Genomic DNA, 20,195 nt, shown 5'->3' with positions numbered 1-20,195 from the left:
GCTAATTCATATCACCGACTGCTAATATTGTTTACAATCGTACGAATCGGGTGTTAGTATTTTGATTCTTCTGGGGTTTTCTAAAAATATCTGCTACAATTGGAATTTAGTACAAGTGGAATTTAGTAGCAGTATCTACTGATCATGTCCCATGGTAGTAAACATAGCTTCATATGATTATTTGTATCCTACTTTTCAGAGGCCGTAAAGAATTGATTGGTGACAAATTGTCCGAGGGTAAAACAACCAAACACATTACGTGTTCTTTCGTCATCTATTCCATATCACTAAGCAGAACCACCCTGAGATCGTGTTGCCGAGTATTTCACTTCATTCTTTATGTAAATTTTTGACGTAAGATTCAAGCTACGTTGATCGGTTGGTTACATTCGAGCAGTGATGTCGGCAATCGTTTCAATGGATTGATTAATATCTTGCTTTTCTTCTGGGATTTTCTAAAAATATCTGCTACAATCCCCGCTAACGGATTACCCATTCCAAGCCTGCCTGATTGCTAAAACTGTTTTCCATTAAATTCAACATAGTAGCAGTTAAATACCGCTTTTAATAACTGTATATAGTGCGTAATTTGTTCCTCTGTTATATCTGTTTTGAAGGCACACAGATTTTTCTCTATGGTTTCTACAGTTGTTTGAACTGGTGAATTAGCGTTCAAATTAGTAACATCGACTGTCTTGGTTATATCTCTAGTTTTTGATTTTATTCACCACGGCATCATAATTATTTTTGAACAAGTGTGATTTTTTTAATCTTTCTGTGAATAAACCTAGCTAATTCATATCACCGACTGCTAATATTGTTTACAATCCTACGAATCAGGTGTTAGTATTTTGAATCTGGAACTAGGAACGTTGCTCAGGAAATTATGGGCTCGTGTTCATCAACGGTTTCTTATGAAAAGGTTTTAACAGATGTTTGGTTTCACCTACATCACACTAAATTTCTTTTTGTGAGATTGAAGCGAAATTCTCTTCCAGTCCGTAAACACTGTTTTCCTTAAAATGTTTTTAAGTTTAGCAATACCAAAATCAGATTTTGTTATAAGTATTAGTTTTGCCTTAGTTTGTCATTAATAACTTTAATTATTTTTAAATATTTACTATGCGGTGACCGGTCATTACATTCATTTTTATTTAAAGTATTTCAAACAGAACGGGCCACTCTCACCTGCTGTTCGTTTTCCATTTTTACGCTATGGTGAAAATTCTTACAAGGGTTTTCTACAACAGTGGAATCTGTAACATCAGGCATTACATTATTCTTTAGCTCTTCCTTGAAGGTCTAGACTTTCATGATGTTAATAAGTCCTCTGCGAAAGTGGAATTACGAGCATTAGTACCTTTCTTCGTAATCAAGCGTTCCTTATACCTTCCGTGCTACCGGTTTGTCCGATATAAAACACCGGGCAACTATCGAGAATGATTTTGTTAACCTCATATGATAATTTACATATCCGGAAATGATGCATGCGTGTGCAAAGTTACACTGAGGTTAATTATTATTGCCGTAGATGTAAATAACACATTTACTTATTCGTCAGGTTACCGCATATGTGGCTACAGAATTAGCCACTCAGTCGTACTCTCGCCTATCGCGGAACTGCATGGTATTCAGTAGTTTCACTAGCCGTGACGTCCTGGGGTAAGCTGTCATAGTAGTAATACCTCAGACCTTTCTGTTCTACTATAAGTTCTAAAGGGAAGTTTTTCACGGCACAACCATAAATACACGGTAGCTGAAGGAACTGACAGTCCGACAAAGTCACGACACACAATTTCTATGCGTCTGGCGTATTCGAATTCTACGCTGAAGCACCAAAGAAACTTGTGTGGTATGCGTATTGACACACAGAGTTATGTAAACAGGGAGAAACGGCGCTGCGGTCGGCACGCCCATATAAGAACGAGTGTCTGGAGCAGTTGTTACATACGTTACTGCTGCTACAACGGTAGGTTATGAAGATTAAAGTGAATGATAATTAATTGAAACCCTCAGCTGCCGACAGGCAGCTGTCGTCAGCTGAGTGTTTCAATTAATTATCATTTATTCTAGAGAATCTTTACGGTCATCAATGGTATCTGTTCTTTCAAGAACAGTTACTATCTTCATATACAGATTTAAGTGAGTTGGAACGTGGGCGAGCGAGCGATGGGACACAGCATCTCCAAGGTATCGATGAAGTGGGGATTTTCTTGTACGCCCATTTCACGAGTGTACCATGAATATCAGGAATCGGGTGAAAGTCCAAATTTGCGACATCGCAGCAACGATTTACGAGGACATCGAAGATTTGGTAAAAATCTGCCAGTTGCGTTAAGGGCTTTTAACAATGTTCTGAAGTCGCTTTCCCCACTACAAACTACCAAAAACTTACAAACGCATTAATCAGTGGAATTGGTTTAAAGACGCTCTGCTCGTTTCAAATTGCTCAAATGGCTCTGAGCACTATGGGACTTAACTTCCGAGGCCATCAGTCCCCTAGAACTTAGAACTACTTAAACCTAACTAAGCTAAGGACATCACACACACCCATGCCCGATGTAGGATTCGAACCTACGACCGTAGCGGTCGCGCGGTTCCAGACTGTACCGCCTAGAACCAGTTGTCCACCCTGGTCGGCAAAGATCGTGTCCAAAAGTCAGTTACTTTTCTTTACGGCAAAGCATAGCTGCCGTTGTTTCCTTTGAAAGTGAGCCTTATGCTAATATCATTCACCTGCGTTTCAGATCAAGCTGTTGTTAGTCTAGCTGTACTGCCTGTGGCGTTGCGTCGGGTCGCGTGACCGAGTTAACTGAACGGCCTGTGCTGTTTTGTGGCCTGCCTAGCTCAACGGTTCTGTAATCCATTCTGACTTTTTGCAGATTGATCAAGTAGAATGTTGTCAGTAAGTCCTTGCGACTGAAGTAAATTTGAAGGAAGATTTAAGTGTTTATAGATAACTTTTTAATTAAATTAAAACCAAATATTTGAAGTTAAATTTTCATCCATTGAACTTTGATTCTTGCCAATTTTGTTAACGTGTTTCGGTATTCAAATGTTAAACGTATTGCTTTGGCACTATTTTTAATTTTACTTTGGATGAGAGTGAGACTGGATCATTTTATAGGTATTCGTTTATAAAACTGCCGCTGGAAATCAGAGTGGGTCTGTTCTGTTACCAGTGGTGTACGGTTCCATGTTTCTTTATAAATAAATAAGTAAGTATATATTAATTTTATGTATTCTCAAATTGGACTCAGTATTACCACCCCAGCATCTTGCAGATTTAGTTCCACTTCGCCGCTGATTAAAGTTACCTGACGCCGCCATTGAGGCTGAGAACACTTTAAATTCTAGCATAATCATACAGTGCGTCCATAAAGTCCCGCTATCAATTTTGAAAAATCATAAAATTGGAAACTATGAAGGATAGAGAATTTCTGTTTGTTGTAAAATGTTAAGCAGTTATCATAACTCTTTTCTTTGCCATTTGCTGTAAATTCGACTTGCAGTACATCAAAATGGTATGCTGAATCTAAGTCTGTGACATCGGTACTGTCTAACTGTCGACGCCAGTGGGGGATAGCACAGCCGGTGAAATCAAGCGCAGTGTGGTGCTTCAAAAACATTATGGAGAGATGTGGTGTCAAAGACCTTCCTCGACGTGGATTTCCACCTGTGTGTCAAGACGTGTTGAGAGAGGGGAAGCTGCATTTAAAAGCGGTCCCCGAACCTCTATTCGTTGTGCGACTTGGGAAGTACAGGAAGCGAGATCAAGTGTCCGTATAGTGCTACAGGGATTGCAGCCCAACGATTCTCTTCTGCATTATGCATTCGTGGGTTAAATTCCTCCCTCTATTGATACTGACAGTGACTACCTCAAAAAAGGCCTGTTTTCATACAAAGCAATGTTTATTTCTGGACATGTGAATCACAACAGAGAACATTGCCCCTTGAAAAATGGCACTATGACATTGTAGCATGAGAAGAAACACATGAGGGCACAAGATGTCCGCATGTACCGTTGTGCTGTCTGAGCTTTCTCTACGAGCTGTTACATGACGTCATCCCCAGTGGCTCTGTATACTATGGCGCTGTGCCTGTACGAAACAGTCGTAAGAATTGGGCCTCACGCCATGTTACGACCCATCTCGCCGACAATTGGCATCCGTCGTGGTGCAAAGCCGCTATTCATCTCCGCTTCCCTGTCAAGGATCCGCTCCAAACGGAGCCGTGTATGTCGTGACGTTAACGGCAGCTTACGTATGAGACGGTGATTCCCCAGTCAGGTTGTATCAAGTCTCCGACCAAGGCAAGTGGAAATGTGACTGCCTCACAATACGGCGATCTTCCCATGTGGTGATCAGACGTGGTCGTCTGGAGCCTCGATAACGAATATGTGTGACCTCGTGTTCCCATGCAGTGGAAGACCGGGCTACTGTAACATTCGAATGCCCCACAGATCTTTATATTGCGTGATTCGACGAGCTGGTCGAATGCAGACGTGGAGTGAGGCTGATAAGGCTGTGTCACACGTTTACGCTGCATCTCCGTACCCTTCACAGCTATCAATCTACATATGACGTTCCTCACTATTATTACACACTCTGAAACGTCCCCTTAGAAATATTATAAATGGCTGTGCTTAAACTGACACACAATATTTTTAGCGCAGCGCAATCTGCCTTTTAATAATCCCTACATTAGAATGGCATTGACTAACATTAACCTATACCTTTCACAAATCACTCATCTCACAAAAATCTTCGTTACTCGAACTGCTGCAACACAGCGAGCGCCACTACTGCCAGCTAAATAAAACATCCAAACTATTGAAGGCATTAACTACTGATAGGCATAGTTAGCAAATGAAATACTTTGATAGAGAACAAACAATGTATTTACCTTAATAGTGTTCAAAAGTCATAATATATATAACAGTTCATGACATGCAGTCTTACAAATTTACTGTCTCTGATGGACACACGTCCAGATCATCCGCTCTCAAAACTCCGCCTATCTCTCCCCACATCCACCACTACTGACGGCTCACCTCCAACTGCGCAACGCTACGCGCTGTTAACAGCCAACTGCCCAACACTACAATAGCCAACAACATTGCAAACCAGCCACAGACTGCACACAGCACAGCCAGTGATTTTCATACAGAGCGCTACATGGCGTTACCAATAAAAAAACCTATACAGCCTACTTACAACTCTAACAGGTCTGGTAACAACGATAAACACGAAAATCGTTGGTACACTCTGGTGTACGTTCTACCTGGCACAGATTATTGCAAATCAAATTATTTTTGTATCCGCCGATGATGTGTACTTATGCCAAGCTACGCTGAGGTCGGACCTTACTTTTTGGGTGCTTTACTTTTTTTATTGCGGTGTTCATACGCAGATAATTCGAAAGCGTCAACAAAGGAAAATATTCTCCATAATGTGTGAATTCTCTTCCTTGTAACATTAAGACTTTAAGACTCAGTCCGTGCTTAAAATGTAACAGATCTGCAAATACCATCCGACAGCAAACGAAGCGGTTTGAAATTCCTCTCCAATACAAACTTTAATTTCCTCCCTGTTGCCATTATCATACAAATCTCCATTTCTGACCTCTCTTGCCTTTCTTCTTCATACCCATGAAGTAAGGAATAATAGCGGTGCTTACTACAGAACGATCGAAGTGTACAATTACAGGCTTTTTTTGGGTATTTCCTCTGGCGAAATGCTAAAATGTATTTCTCTCTCGGGAAAATTCATCGAAAGCGTTATTGGACGACCTTACTGCGGCGCCGTATTTCTGTTGTACCGGCAACGGCGGCTGATACTGGCCCGGCATTGAGAGATTAGATCTGTATCGTGCACGGCATAAAACAGTGGCAGAGTGAGGCCGGAACATGGGCACTGCGCGTAATGGATATCGCCCGCCTTCTGATACGGGAGCTGCTCTTTTGCTTTGCGTTTTATTTCGACGGAGAATTTCATGTGAAGTGGGGCTCTTTCTTCTTCTTGGTTTTATTTTCGCTGCCGAACGTTATTCATACTTCTGTATGGTTTTTATTGAGTCTCTAGGCCGAGGGGAACTGAGAAGTTTTGTTTATGATGAGTTTATAAAAAATGTTAAATACAATACGCCATGTTGCTGTTGCTCAAATGTTCGAGAAGAGCCACCCATAATGCATCAAGTTAGTGATCTCTGGACACCAAACGAAATGAGTAATTCGTTACCCGTGCTTTATTCTTCACTTGAAAGACAGGTATTTGCCGACGTAACATAGTTTGTCACATTGAAACATCCTCTTTGAAAATTAAGTTGATAGTGCTGGAAAACTTCTACATTATTTGATAATGAAACAGCTGAGCAAAACTGAACGTACTCGGACAGTACTCTCTTTACTTATTCTGATCATCACTAAACTGACACACAATATTTTCAGCGCAACTAAATCTGACTTTCAATAATCTCTACAAAAGAATGGCCCCGACAAACAATAACCTATACCTTTCACGAATCTCTTACCTCACAAAAATCTTCGTTACTCGAACTACTGCAATACTGCGAGCACCAATACTGCCAGCTAAATAAAAGTTTCTAGTTACTGAAGGCACTAACTACTGATAGGCATAGTTAGCAAATGAAAGATTTTCATATAGAACAAACAATGTATTTACATTAATAGTGTTCAAAAGTCATTATATATCAGTTCATGACATCAAGTCTTACAAATTTCCTTTCTCCTACGGACACACGTCCAGTTCGTCCGCTCATAGAAAGCTCTCAAAATTCTGGCATCTCTCTCCCCACATCCGCCACTGCTGGCGGCTCAGCACCAACAGCCCAACGCTACGTGCTGTTCACATCCAACAGCCAAACACCACCCAAGCGAATATTCCATCAATGAGTCCAACCAGCCACAGACTGACACAGCGCAGTCAGCGATTTTCATACAGAGCACTACGTGGCGTTGCCAACATAAAAATCTAAACAGCCTACTTACCACATATCTACAGCTCTTCGTGAAGTAACTACTTAATGTAACTGGAAATAATGTAGAGCATTCTGAGAAAATTTCACGAATCACATGTTTTGTGTTGCTTATTTATCTACTCAATGAAGCAAGAAAAGATTCCTTTGTTGTAAGATAAAAGGTAATGCTGTTACGCTTCTTGTTGTCCCCAAATAGCAACTGTGCATTAAGACAAAATAGTGTTAGACACTATTGCCTAGGTTGGCAACATTAGAATTGTTAGTTGGTTTGACTCCATACCAACGCTACTTGTTACCTCTCCTACGGAGAAGACGCAAAGAAACTGGTACACCAGCCTCATATACTGTAAGACCACCACGAGCACACGGAAGTGCCTCAGCACGACGTGGCATGGACTCAACTAATGTCTTAAGTAGTGCTGGAGGAAACTGACTCCATGAATCCCGCACGGCTGTCCATAAATCCGTAAGAGGACGAGAAAGTGGAGCAGACCACGTTCCATGGCACACCAGATGTGCTCAATACTGTTCCCGTCTGGGGAGTTTGGTGGTCAGCGGTAGTGTTTAAACTCTTAAGAGAGTTCCTGTAGACATTCTTTAGCAATTATGGACGAAAGGGGTGTTGCACTGATATGCAGGAATTGCCCAAGTCTGTCGGAATGCACAATGGGCATGGATGGATTCGGGCAACCAGACAGGATGGTTACGTGCGTGTCACCTGTCAGAGTCACATTTAGACATATCGGGGGTCCCGTATCACTTCACCTGTACACGCCTCTCACCATTACAGAGCCTCCACCAATTTAAACAGTCCCTCTCTGACATGCAGGGTCAATGAATTCATGAGGTTGTCTCCATACCCATACACGTCCATCCGCTCGATACAATTTGAAGCGAGATTCGTCCGACCAGGCAAAATGCTTCCAGTCATTAAAAGTCCAATGTCGGTGTTGACGGACGAAGGTGAGGCGAGGCGTAAGGCATTGCGTCGTAAAGTTATGAAGGGTGCACCAGTAAGCATTCGGCTCCGAAAGCCCATATCGGTGATGTTTCGTTGGTTGGTTCGCACGGTGACACTTGCTGATGGCTCAGCAAGAAATATGCAGCAATTTGCCGAAGGGTAATACTTCCATGACGTTGAACGAATCTCTTCAGTCGTCGTTAGTACCATCCTCGCAGGATTTTCTTTCCGGTTGCTGTCACAAATTTAAATCATACGAATACAGCAACACACCGAGCTCGGACGGTGCACTAAGTCGGCAACACAGCTTGTACGGGGCAAAATGCTTTCAAATCCACGAACAGCGGGGATCTCGAACCCGCTTGAAAGTCAGATCTACAGTAGCAAGGCAGTCCACCATTTAACAAAATCTCCAGTCGGCTACAGCAGAGACATAGGAAAGTTGTAGGTACACTACCAGCCCCAGGTGTGGTTACAGTGGACGCAGGCAGGCACAACCAGTACACGAAGAGCAACTGCGTCTGCTTCGTGGCCACTGACAAACTCCAGCTCCGCCACCTTGAAGACCTCGCGCAGCGCCATCCAGTACTGCCGCACCGCCATTGGTTTTCCACTATGCCACCTCACTGCAGCAACACTCCATACCAACTCACCCACCGCGAACAGTCACGACCTCCCTTCAAGCCATGACCATCCAACCCCTGGGCTCCTCACCGAACATTAGTGCTCATTCAGATAAACCCAAGGCGAGCCAAGAGTATCGCAGTATGTTATGGACCCACCTGCCCCATTAAACCGGAATGGGAAAGGTAATTTTTAGTCCCAACCATCTGGCAATCTAGGTGCAACACCTGTGGAGTCCTTCTTCGTCTTGCTCAGATGTGCCCTAGTTCCTTTTCGTGGAGCAGTAAATTCACCGGTGAAAACCACGTAATCACCACCGAAGTTCCCGTGACCCTAGGCAACAAAATCTCGGCAATCTTCTGGCTGACGTTACTCTCTCAGAAAATTTGGTTTTCCACAGCGTCTGAGGCGACCTATCTGCTTTTGATACTTAACCCTCTTCTGGTAATATGCCAGATTGATATTGATCTGAGCTGGTTCAAGTTTCGCCTGGTTTCCCTCCGGATTTAGGTTCTTAGGCAGGAGATCGTTGAGCCACCAAAGGATGGCCACCGGGTATTCAAGAAAAACGCAAAAATCGACTTGGTAGGCGAAGTCTTATGTACTTCATGTATAACCCTGCCACTACTATTGTATTTACGTATGCTTTTACCTAGATAACAGAAACCCTGTCTCCGTGTTGCCACGTATAACCCACTTACTGAAATTTAGTTTAGTTTCCAAATAAAGTGTACTAAGGGAGGAGTGTCCTGTTCATTGGGAAAGCTAATCAATAAAGTTACCCTATTTCTAGGATTTGGCAGTGTGTTGTGTCTAAAGGATAAGTACATCAGAAAACACACTTATTTCCCTAATATGTTTCCCAGCGGTTGGATAGAAACGCAGTATGAATAATATTATACTGTTGCTAGGGCAACACAGTTACAAGATCATTTAGTGGTTTAAAACATGTACCAAACGTCGCCAGCCTATACTGGCAATGAAACTGCGAAGTATTGGAAATGCAGAAGTATGAATTTAGCCTACTTCCTTGCTACCGTTTGGTTTGGTTCTTCAAATAAATGTTACTCCACTTAAACAAAGTTGGACTACACCCTTATGAACTACGTTTTTAAAAGATGAAAAGCCCAGTAAATGACTTCAAGGAAGCTAAAGAAAATTGGCCACGGGGACCTTCAGAAAAGTGCTTTCCATATTCAACAAACTTAAACACTAAAATACTTAGATACTAAAACGCACACTTTTTATACTGAACATTTCACATCAAGATAAGCTCTTTCTTACTGGAATTTACTTTCAAAAGCTACTACTTGTTGAACCAATTCTGTATATACATTTAACAGATTCAAGTGACTTGACTTCAGACTGATTGAATTTTACGTAAGCAAACCTTTACTATAACACTTTGCAATAGTTAAGAAAAACAATTTAAGTGGTGCCTCTTTATGTTAACTTGGTATTTCATACGCCTGTAACACAGGGCACGCGGATTAATCGAACACAAGGGAGGAATCCTGTATAGGTGTATGATTAGGATGAAATAACAGGGTGAACCTGTTTCTTTAAAGTTCAAGAATGATTATTAAAACACAGTTTCAATTAATAGTTCACTTTGTACAAAAGTAAAAATACAAAAATTTCTTATCGGGTGGCAGTAGGCTTGTGTGCGACGAACAATTATGACTGCACACTACTCACAGTACGGCCTGCAAGTCTTTCTATTTGGCCTCAATTTCTCTTCTTGGTGTCGTACAAGTCTACATACAGTAGCCCAACAATTCGCAGCTCTGCCGTAAGCCGTTTGCAGTCTCCATCCGAGGCATTTTTGTGTAAATTTGCAGGCAAAGCTTTTCCTGCTCCAAAAAGGTGTTGCCTCAATCACTGTTGCCTACAGACTGTGTGACTTACTTACAGCGCTCGCTCTAGGTAGCGCGCCAATTCGCCCTAGCCACCTTTTTCCACATCCAAAAACCACTTTTGTTTCAAACAAAAGCACACTGGCTTTTACATAGCACGTATTTCTTACATCGTTCCTAAGCGTGACCATTTCTTAAATTGTCAAATTTACATCAATATGAAAAATTTGTAAACAAACATACTTTTAAATACAAAATGTCATAAGAAAATTATTTACTATAACAAACAATTTACACTGTATTTTACATACATTAGTCACGTACAATGCAAACACCTTCAAACTCCAGTATAGCACACTTTACTTTACACCTACAGAAAATATATTACCAATATGCAAAAATTTTAATGTAAAAAATATAAAAATTTAACTAAACCATAAACAAATTATTTTATACATGACTTACAGTGTGAAAAGGCCAAGTTCAACAATAAATGCCATCACCTCTGCGATCCCCAATGATAAACGGTGAGACCTTATTTGACATTCCGGATGACCCTTTCGGCCTATGGGGCCTGGGATAGTAGAGCGTAGTTGTTATATCTGTTATCCCGCAGGTCAAAGCAAAACTTCTGAAACTACTTAGGAATAAACACCCGTGCGGTGTCACTTACTAAGGCCTTGGAGGGTCAAAGGTATCCAAAACTGCTGCAGAGGCTACAGTGACCTCCGCCGTGACATTACTGCTTGGAATCAGCCACATAATCCTTGTAAAAGCATGAGTTAACACCAAGGTGCATAGACTGGCTATCTGGATTCGGGCAACGGTCTCAGATAGTCAATAAACTACACGCCTCTACGTTGATACTTTGGAGTGGTTTGAAGGAAACCTTGCCTAGATCCGGCACCAGGTTTCTCCACCTTACATGACTGACATTCAGTCACTAACCTGCGAATATCACGATCCAAACCATTCCATGTCAGCTGTTCCCTAACCTGAAATCGTGCTTTGTCATACCCTAAATGTCCCCCAAAGCAGAACTGAAGGAAGTACTTGAACAAACAGGGGATTAAACTGATGGGAACACACAACTTAGGTTCTCTTTATCATCACGGGCCTGGAAGCATAGCATGCCCTTCTGCAAGGAATTTTGTGTAACTGCCTCGTCCCTACCTAATCTATTAAGGTCAGACTGTAGAGCAAGATCTTCTCGCTGCTCACTCTTAATTTTAGCAGGTAGGGATGATACCTTCACTAAGACCGCCATAGCACACACCGCATCTACCGGGTGATCAAAAAGTCAGTATGAACTCGAAAAACTTAATAAACAACATAGTAATGTATATTGGGAGGTAAAAATTGACACACATGCCTGGAATGACATGGGGTTTTATTAGAACAAAAAAAAAACAAAAAAAACAAGTACACAAAATGTTCGACAGATGGCGCTGCCGGCCGCGATGGTCTAGCGGTTCTAGGCGCTCAGTCCGGAACCGCACGACTGCTACGGTCGCAGGTTCGAATCCTGCCTCGGTCATGGATGTGTGTGATGTCCTTAGGGTAGTAAGGTTTAAGTAGTTCTAAGTTCTAGGGGACTGATGACCACAGTTGTTAAGTCCCATAGTGCTCAGAGCCATTTGAACCATTTTGAACCAGATGGCGCTGGACAGCAAAACGTCAGTGACTGCGCATGACAATCGTGTATAAAAGGAGCTGTAATGAGAGAGAGAATCAGATGCGCCAGCAGTCGCAGCATGTTATCGTTACCTGAAAATGGCGCTTTTAGTGAAGGTGTATTATCAGAATGGGGAATGTGCTAGTTCAGCGTTACGATCCTATCGCCATAGGAACGGGATTCGAACGGGTAAAGGTCCGTTGACAAATGCAGCTGTGGCGAGAATGATTTAGAAGTTCGAAGGCACGGGTTGTAGAGACGATAGACCCCGTAATGGCCGACCGAGCACAAGGCGTAATGCTGGTGGGACAGTTCAGGAAGAAAAAAATGGTTCAAATGGCTCTGAGCACTATGGGACTTAACATCTATGGTCATCAGTCCCCTATAATTTATAACTACTTAAGCCTAACTAACCTAAGGACATCACACAACACCCAGTCATCACGAGGCAGAGTAAATCCCTGACCCTGCCGGGAATCGAACTCTTGAACCCGGGCGCGTGAAGCGAGAGCGCTACCGCACGACCACGAGCTGCGGACAGTTCAGGAAGAAATGGAGATTGTAGCGGGTTCGTCTATGCACTGGGAAGTCAGCGCTCGTGCAGTCGCATGTCGTATCGGCATTCCATACACTACTGTTTGGTTGGCACTTAGTCGTACCCTCCGATGCTGTCCGCACAAAATCCATCGGCATGATGAACTGTTACCTGGCGATTTAGTGAAGCGGGCCGCATTTGCGGTGTGGGCGTATCAAAAGATGGCGGAAGATGACGATTGATTGAGTAACGTGATGTGGGCCGACGAAGCTCATTTAACGCTCCGAGTGTCTGTCAACGCCCACAACTGCCGAATTTGTGCTACCGAAAATCCTGGTGTGGGTTCCTGTAGTCATGTCCCAGTTCATGAACCACGGGCAACGTATGAGTGGCCAAGTAAGTGGTCCCGACAGTCGGGATGCCAGTTACTTTGGAATAAGGCTGGGCATCTCGGACATATTCTGAGTCGTGGTCACCTTTGTGCTCATACGGCAAAGACTTCCAAATCCACCGGTTAGTCACTCAACCGTTAGGGGTGAAACTCAATGGGACTCTGGGCAAGTAAGGCAAGCAACCTGCTTCCCTGGTACTTTAAATATGATGCTGGCAACTACTTAAGCCTAACTAACCTAAGGACATCACACAACACCCAGTCATCACGAGGCAGAGTAAATCCCTGACCCTGCCGGGAATCGAACTCTTGAACCCGGGCGCGTGAAGCGAGAGCGCTACCGCACGACCACGAGCTGCGGACAGTTCAGGAAGAAATGGAGATTGTAGCGGGTTCGTCTATGCACTGGGAAGTCAGCGCTCGTGCAGTCGCATGTCGTATCGGCATTCCATACACTACTGTTTGGTTGGCACTTAGTCGTACCCTCCGATGCTGTCCGCACAAAATCCATCGGCATGATGAACTGTTACCTGGCGATTTAGTGAAGCGGGCCGCATTTGCGGTGTGGGCGTATCAAAAGATGGCGGAAGATGACGATTGATTGAGTAACGTGATGTGGGCCGACGAAGCTCATTTAACGCTCCGAGGGTCTGTCAACGCCCACAACTGCCGAATTTGTGCTACCGAAAATCCTGGTGTGGGTTCCTGTAGTCATGTCCCAGTTCATGAACCACGGGCAACGTATGAGTGGCCAAGTAAGTGGTCCCGACAGTCGGGATGCCAGTTACTTTGGAATAAGGCTGGGCATCTCGGACATATTCTGAGTCGTGGTCACCTTTGTGCTCATACGGCAAAGACTTCCAAATCCACCGGTTAGTCACTCAACCGTTAGGGGTGAAACTCAATGGGACTCTGGGCAAGTAAGGCAAGCAACCTGCTTCCCTGGTACTTTAAATATGATGCTGGCAACAATCAGAGCAAAATGCCTCGGACCTTTGGAGGTGACAGAGTTCCACCTCTAACTGACAAACGAGGGACTCCTAAGATACGACTTGGGAAACAAATGGTAATAAGATGGAGGCTACTCTGGGAAGAAGGTAGAGCTGGCAGAGGCTGCAAGTAAGATGGGGCTGGACGTTTTAGCTGTTAGTGACATTCGGGTAAGGGGTGAGAAAGAAGAGGAAGTGGGAGAATACAAGGTCTACCTGTCAGGAGTCAAAGCAGGAATAGCTCAATGGGGTGTAGGGCTTTACATCAGGAAAGAAATGGAACCCAGCGTAGTTGCAATAAGGTATGTAAACGAACGACTGATGTGAATAGATTTGACAGTGTCTAGCAAGAAAATTAGGATTGTGTCAGTATATTCTCATTGTGAAGGGACAGATCAAGATAAGATGGATAGTTTTTATGAGGCACTCAGTGATGTAGTTGTTGGAGTAAAGGACAATGACAGTGTTCTGCTCATGGGTGATTTTAATGCCAGGATTGGATATCGAACAGAAGGGTATGAAAAGGTTGTGGGTAAATTTGGAGAGGATATGGAGGCCAACAGGAAAGGGAAACAACTCCTGGATTTCTGTGCCAGTATGGGCTTAGTAATCACAAACTCCTTTTTCAAACATAAGAACATTCACCGGTATACTTGGGAAGGCAGGGGAACCAGATCTGTCACTGACTACATGATAACATATCAGAAATCAGGAAGGCTGTGAGGGACACACGTTTATTCAGGGGATCTTTTGATGACACTGCTCATTATTTAATCTGCAGTGAAATTGGGATTGTGAGGACGAAAGTGCAGGAGGTCAGGTCCATATGTAGGAGGATAAGAGTGGAGTAACTTCAGGATAAGGAAATCAGACACAAGTACATAACAATGATCTCTGAAAGGTACCAGTTAGTTGAATGTAGTCAATTACAGTCATTGGAAAAGGAATGGACAAGGTATAGGGACACAGTACTAGAAGTGGCTAAAGAATGTCTTGGAAAGGTAGGATGAAGAAAACAGCTTGGTGGAATGACACGGTCAAGGCAGCCTGTAAAAGGAAAAAGAAGGAGTATCAAAAATGGCTACATACTAGAACTCAGGAAGGCAGAGAAAGTTATGTTTAAGAAAGAAACAAAGCCAAACAGATAATTGCAGCATCCAAGAAGAAATCTTGGGATGGAAAACCATTCTGGAGTGTAATTAGCAGTCTTTGAAAGGGAGGTAAGAAGGAAATGGCAAGTATTTTGGACAGGTCAGGAAAACTGCTGGTAAATCCTGTGGATTCCTTGGGCAGATGGAGGGAATATTTTGAAGAGTTGCTCAATGTAGGTGAAAATACGATCAGTAATGTTTCAGATTTCGAGGTACAATGGGATAGGAATGATGATGGAAATAGGATCACATTTGAGGAAGTGGAGAAAATGGTCGATAGATTGCAGTGCAATAAAGCAGCTGGGGTGGATGAAATTAAGTCGGAACTTATCAAATACAGTGGAATGACAGGTCTTAAATGGCTTCACAGGATAACCGAAATGGCCTGGGAGTCGGGACAGGTTCCATCAGACTGGACGAAAGCAGTATTCACACCAATCTTTAAACATGGAAACAGAAAAGATTGTAACAACTACAGAGGTATCTCTCTAATCAGCGTTGTGGGTAAAATATTCCCAGGAATTCTTGAAAGGAATGTGCGAGTATGAGTTGGGGACCAATTGGATGAAAATCAGTGTGGGTTTAGGCCTCTTAAAGGTTGTCAGGACCAGATCTTTAGCTTACGACAAACAATGGAGAAGTGTTACGAGTGGATCAGGGAATTGTATCTATGCTTTATAGATCTAGAAAAGGCATATGACCGGGTTCCTAGGAGGAAGTTATTGTCTGTTCTACGAGATTATGGAATAGGAGGCAAACTTTTGCAAGCAATTAAAGATCTCTACATGGTTAGTCAGGCAGCAGTTAGAGTTGACGGTAAATTGAGTTCATGGTTCAGAGTAGTATCAGGGGTAAGACAAGGCTGCAACCTGTCTCCACTGTTGTTCATATTATTTATGGATCATATGTTATAAACAGTAGATTCGCTGGGTGAGATTAAGATATGTGAACACAAAATAAGCAGTCTTGCATATGCGGATGATTTAGTTGTGATGGCAGATTCGATTGAAAGTTTGCAAAGTAATATTTCAGAGCTAGATCAGAAATGTAAGGACTATGGTATGATGATTAGCGTCTCCAAAACGAAAGTAATGTCAGTGAGAAAGAGATATAAACGGATTGAGTGTCAAATAGGAGGAACAAAGTTAGAACAGGTGGGCGGTTTCAAGTACTTAGGATGCATATTCCCACAGGATGGCAACATAGTGAAAGAACTGGACGCGAGGTGTAGCAAAGCTAATGCAGTGAGCGCTCAGCTACGATCTACTCTCTTCTGCAAGAAGGAAGTCAGTACCAAGACTAAGTTATCTGTGCACCGTTCAATCTTTCGACGAACTTTGTTGTATGGGAGCGAAAGCTGTGTTGATTCAGGTTACCTTATCAACAAGGTTGAGGTTACGGATATGAAAGTAGCTAGGATGATTGCAAGTACAAGTAGATGGGAACAATGGCAGGAGGGTATCCACAATGAGGAAATCAAAGAAAATTTGGGAATTAACTCTATAGATGTAGCAGTCAGGGAGAACAGGCTTAGATGGTGGGGACATGTTACACGCATGGGAGAAGCAAGGTTACCCAAGAGACTCATGGGTTCAGCAGTAGAGGGTAGGAGGAGTCGGGGCACACTAAGGAGAAGGTACCTGGATTCGGTTAAGAACGATTTTGAAGTAATAGGCTTAACGTCAGACGAGGCACCAATGTTAGCACTGAATAGGGGATCATGTAGGAATTTTATAAGGGGGAATAGGCTCCAGACTGAACGCTGAAAGATATAATCGGTCTTAAATGATGATGATGATGATGATGAAAATCCTAGAAATATCGTGGAAACTCCATTGCACGACGAGAAAGTCACGGTATGGGTTGGATTTACCACATCTACCATTATCGGGCCTTTTTTCTTCGAGGAAATGCGTGATTCTGGTTTTGTAACTGCTACCGTGACGGTTGAGAGGTGTGCCGATATGTTTCAGAATCGCATCATCCCCAGCCTGGCTGATAAACAACTGCTGGAACGTACGATGTTTATGCAGGATGGCGCTCCACTCAATATTTCCAGAAGCGTGAAAGATCTCTTGCGCGCGTCGTTTGGTGATGATCGTGTGCTCAGCCGCCTCTTTCGTCATGCTTGGCCTCCCAGGTCCCCAGGCCTCAGTCCGTGCGATTATTGGCTTTGGGGTTACCTGAAGTCGCAAGTGTATCGTGATCGACCGACATCTCTAGGGATGCTGAAAGACAACATCCGACGCCAATGCCTAACCATAATTCCGGGCATCCTTCACAGTGCTGTTCGCAACATTATTCCTCGACTACATCTATTGTTGAGGAATTATGGTGGGCATATTGAGCATTTCCTGTAAAGAACGTCATCTTTGCTTTGTCTTACTCGGTTATGCTAATTATTGCTATAGAATTTGAGTTCGAATATGGTGAGAGAGAATGTCTTATTACATCATCCACAAACAGTTGATCAATAATACCGCAGAATTTCTTCATTTTAAGAGGTAAAACCGATAAGGAGCCTTGCGAAAGGGCTTCTGATCATTGAGCCAAATGTGATATTTGATTTTATTGGTTAACCTTAAACGACCAGTAAATACTCACAGAATTTCATTAAATATTTCTATCAGGTGAGAGGCTCTAACTTCAGGAAAATGGCAAACATTCACTTTAGCGCCCTGAATGCTACACGCCTTTATCCCGGCACCATGAGAACACATTTTAAAATTCTCCCCCTGTCGGAACTTAAACCAAAACTGACCACCAACATAATCCATTAAACACTGAGTTAATAGTAAAATATCGCACGCTAAATTAAGCTTAGCAGACGATCTCTACACAACCATGCAATTGAGGGGACATGTAAAACCTTTGGTGCTTTGCCTGGCCAAATACATCGAAAGTTCGCCCATCAGCAGGAAGACACAATCGACTGACCAAACATAGTCCATGCAACCTGGCTATTTGCCTTTACCGTTTATACCCGACGTAATTAAGGAGAAACATGCTACCGCCGGAATTCACCAGATCACATACAGGTTCCGTACCTAGTTAGGCACACACATGCAATAACGGCCCACACTCTACAACGTACACCGTACGCCAACCTTCCGGGACCTTCTGGCACAGTGATTCCTTTCCTCCGGCGTCAGCTGTTACCACGCTTGCTCTTAGGAACCGGACAGTCGTTAACAAATTGTCGTGTTTTACCTCAACGATAACATACCACTTTAGCAAAAGTAGGCTACTGATCATGTTCAGGATGAACATTATTCACCCTGTTGTGACAACAACCTCCGTTTAGTTCTCCCGGCTTACTGCCGCAATAACACACTTTTTCAGTACAACCACTAATTTATCTAAACCAGCAAAACAACTGATTAGCACATGGCGGGATCCTAGTCCTGTTTTCCCACTACGTGGCCGGGCGGTGTGGCCGAGCGTTTCTAGGCGCTTCAGTCTGGAACCGCACGACCGCTACGGTCGCAGGTTCGAATCCTGCCTCGGACATGGATGTGTGTGATGTCCCTAGGTTAGTTAGGTTTAAGTAGTTCTATGTAGTTCTAAGTTCTAGGGGACTGATGACCTCAGATATTAAGTCCCATAGTGCTCAGAGCCATTTCAACGATTTTTCCCACCTCATGCATTCTACGATATTCGCTTCTGCCTCAGCTTTCAAGATCTCAACACACAAGGCCAAGATGCCAAGGCGCAGTTCACTGAAGCGCCAAAGAAACTGTATAGGTATGCGTATTCAAATACAGAGATATGTAAACAGGCAGTCTACGGCTCTGCGGTCGGCAGTACCTATATAAGATAACAGTTATTTGGCGCAGTTGTTAGATTGGTTACGGCTGTTACAGTGGCTGGATGCACTCACATTGCTCAAACTCCTACTGGAATCGGTGGACTGACTGCCGCGAGTAATGACTGTAGTGAGCAGGGGCACTACAAATGTAGTTGTGGACAGTAAGTTGGAAGTGTGGGTCTGTCCCTGCAGTCACACAATTCTATGTTTCCTCGGTGGCTCAGTCGGACAGAGCGTCTGACATGGAAGCAAGAGATACAGGGTTCGAGTCCCGGTCGGGGTACACATTTTCAACTGTCCCTGTCAATATTTATCAACGCCTGCAAGTAGATAATGGTCTAGATTTTATTGTAATTTCATTCTTCGAGGGCTGCAAGGTCACCAATGTCCGAAAGAACAGATACCATTCTCATATATGAAAACAGAACTTTCCGAAATGCTCATTGACTTGTTACCCAACATGATAAGTGCTATTTTAAACAATAACATCTCGTTCAGAAAAACTCTCAAGATCAGAAACGTTACTTACGCCACTACGTCCACTAAAAAAAGCGAGTATTTTACTATTCTCACGATATTGCTTCTCACCTTACTTCGAACAATCAATAGTAACATCGATATTTAAAAATAACTGTTAACTTGGATTTAATATCAAAACATTGTCCCTTTCATATTTGAATTTGGTAGAAATCGGTCAGTCATATTAAGGGCTTATAACAAAGGCACGTACTTCTTTGGTTGTGAAATATCCATGACGTTAGTGAAGGCGATTCGTTACAAGCAGTTGTAGCACAATCACCTGAGTTTAATATTTTGCTTATACTTGTAAGGAAGCACCTTAACTAAATTCATGGATATTTCACAACGAGAGGAGTACGTGCCTTCAGCACATTGCTATAAGCTCTTAACATGACAGACGGGTTTCTTCCAGACGGGTTTGTTCCAACAAACCGTAACATAGTGCAAAATTTTAAACCATACAAGCACAACGTTCAAAAAAATGCCAGGGTATTGCAAGAGCAATTCAACGACTCAAGTCGAGGCACTAAGCGTGCAACGCTACTAGTTCCGGACAAAATAATTTCATCGCCATAAACAGAGTGGAGCATGAACCCACTTCATGGTCAGATATACAGTAGGAAGGCAGCTTACTAATCAACACAATCTCCATTCGCCAACGGCAGAGGTACAGGAACGTAGCAAGCA

This window comes from Schistocerca americana, chromosome 6 (assembly GCF_021461395.2).
Source record: "Schistocerca americana isolate TAMUIC-IGC-003095 chromosome 6, iqSchAmer2.1, whole genome shotgun sequence".
Taxonomy (NCBI): Eukaryota; Metazoa; Arthropoda; class Insecta; order Orthoptera; family Acrididae; genus Schistocerca; species Schistocerca americana.
The sequence above is the reverse complement of the archived record's forward strand: the minus strand, read 5'-3'. Positions refer to the sequence as shown.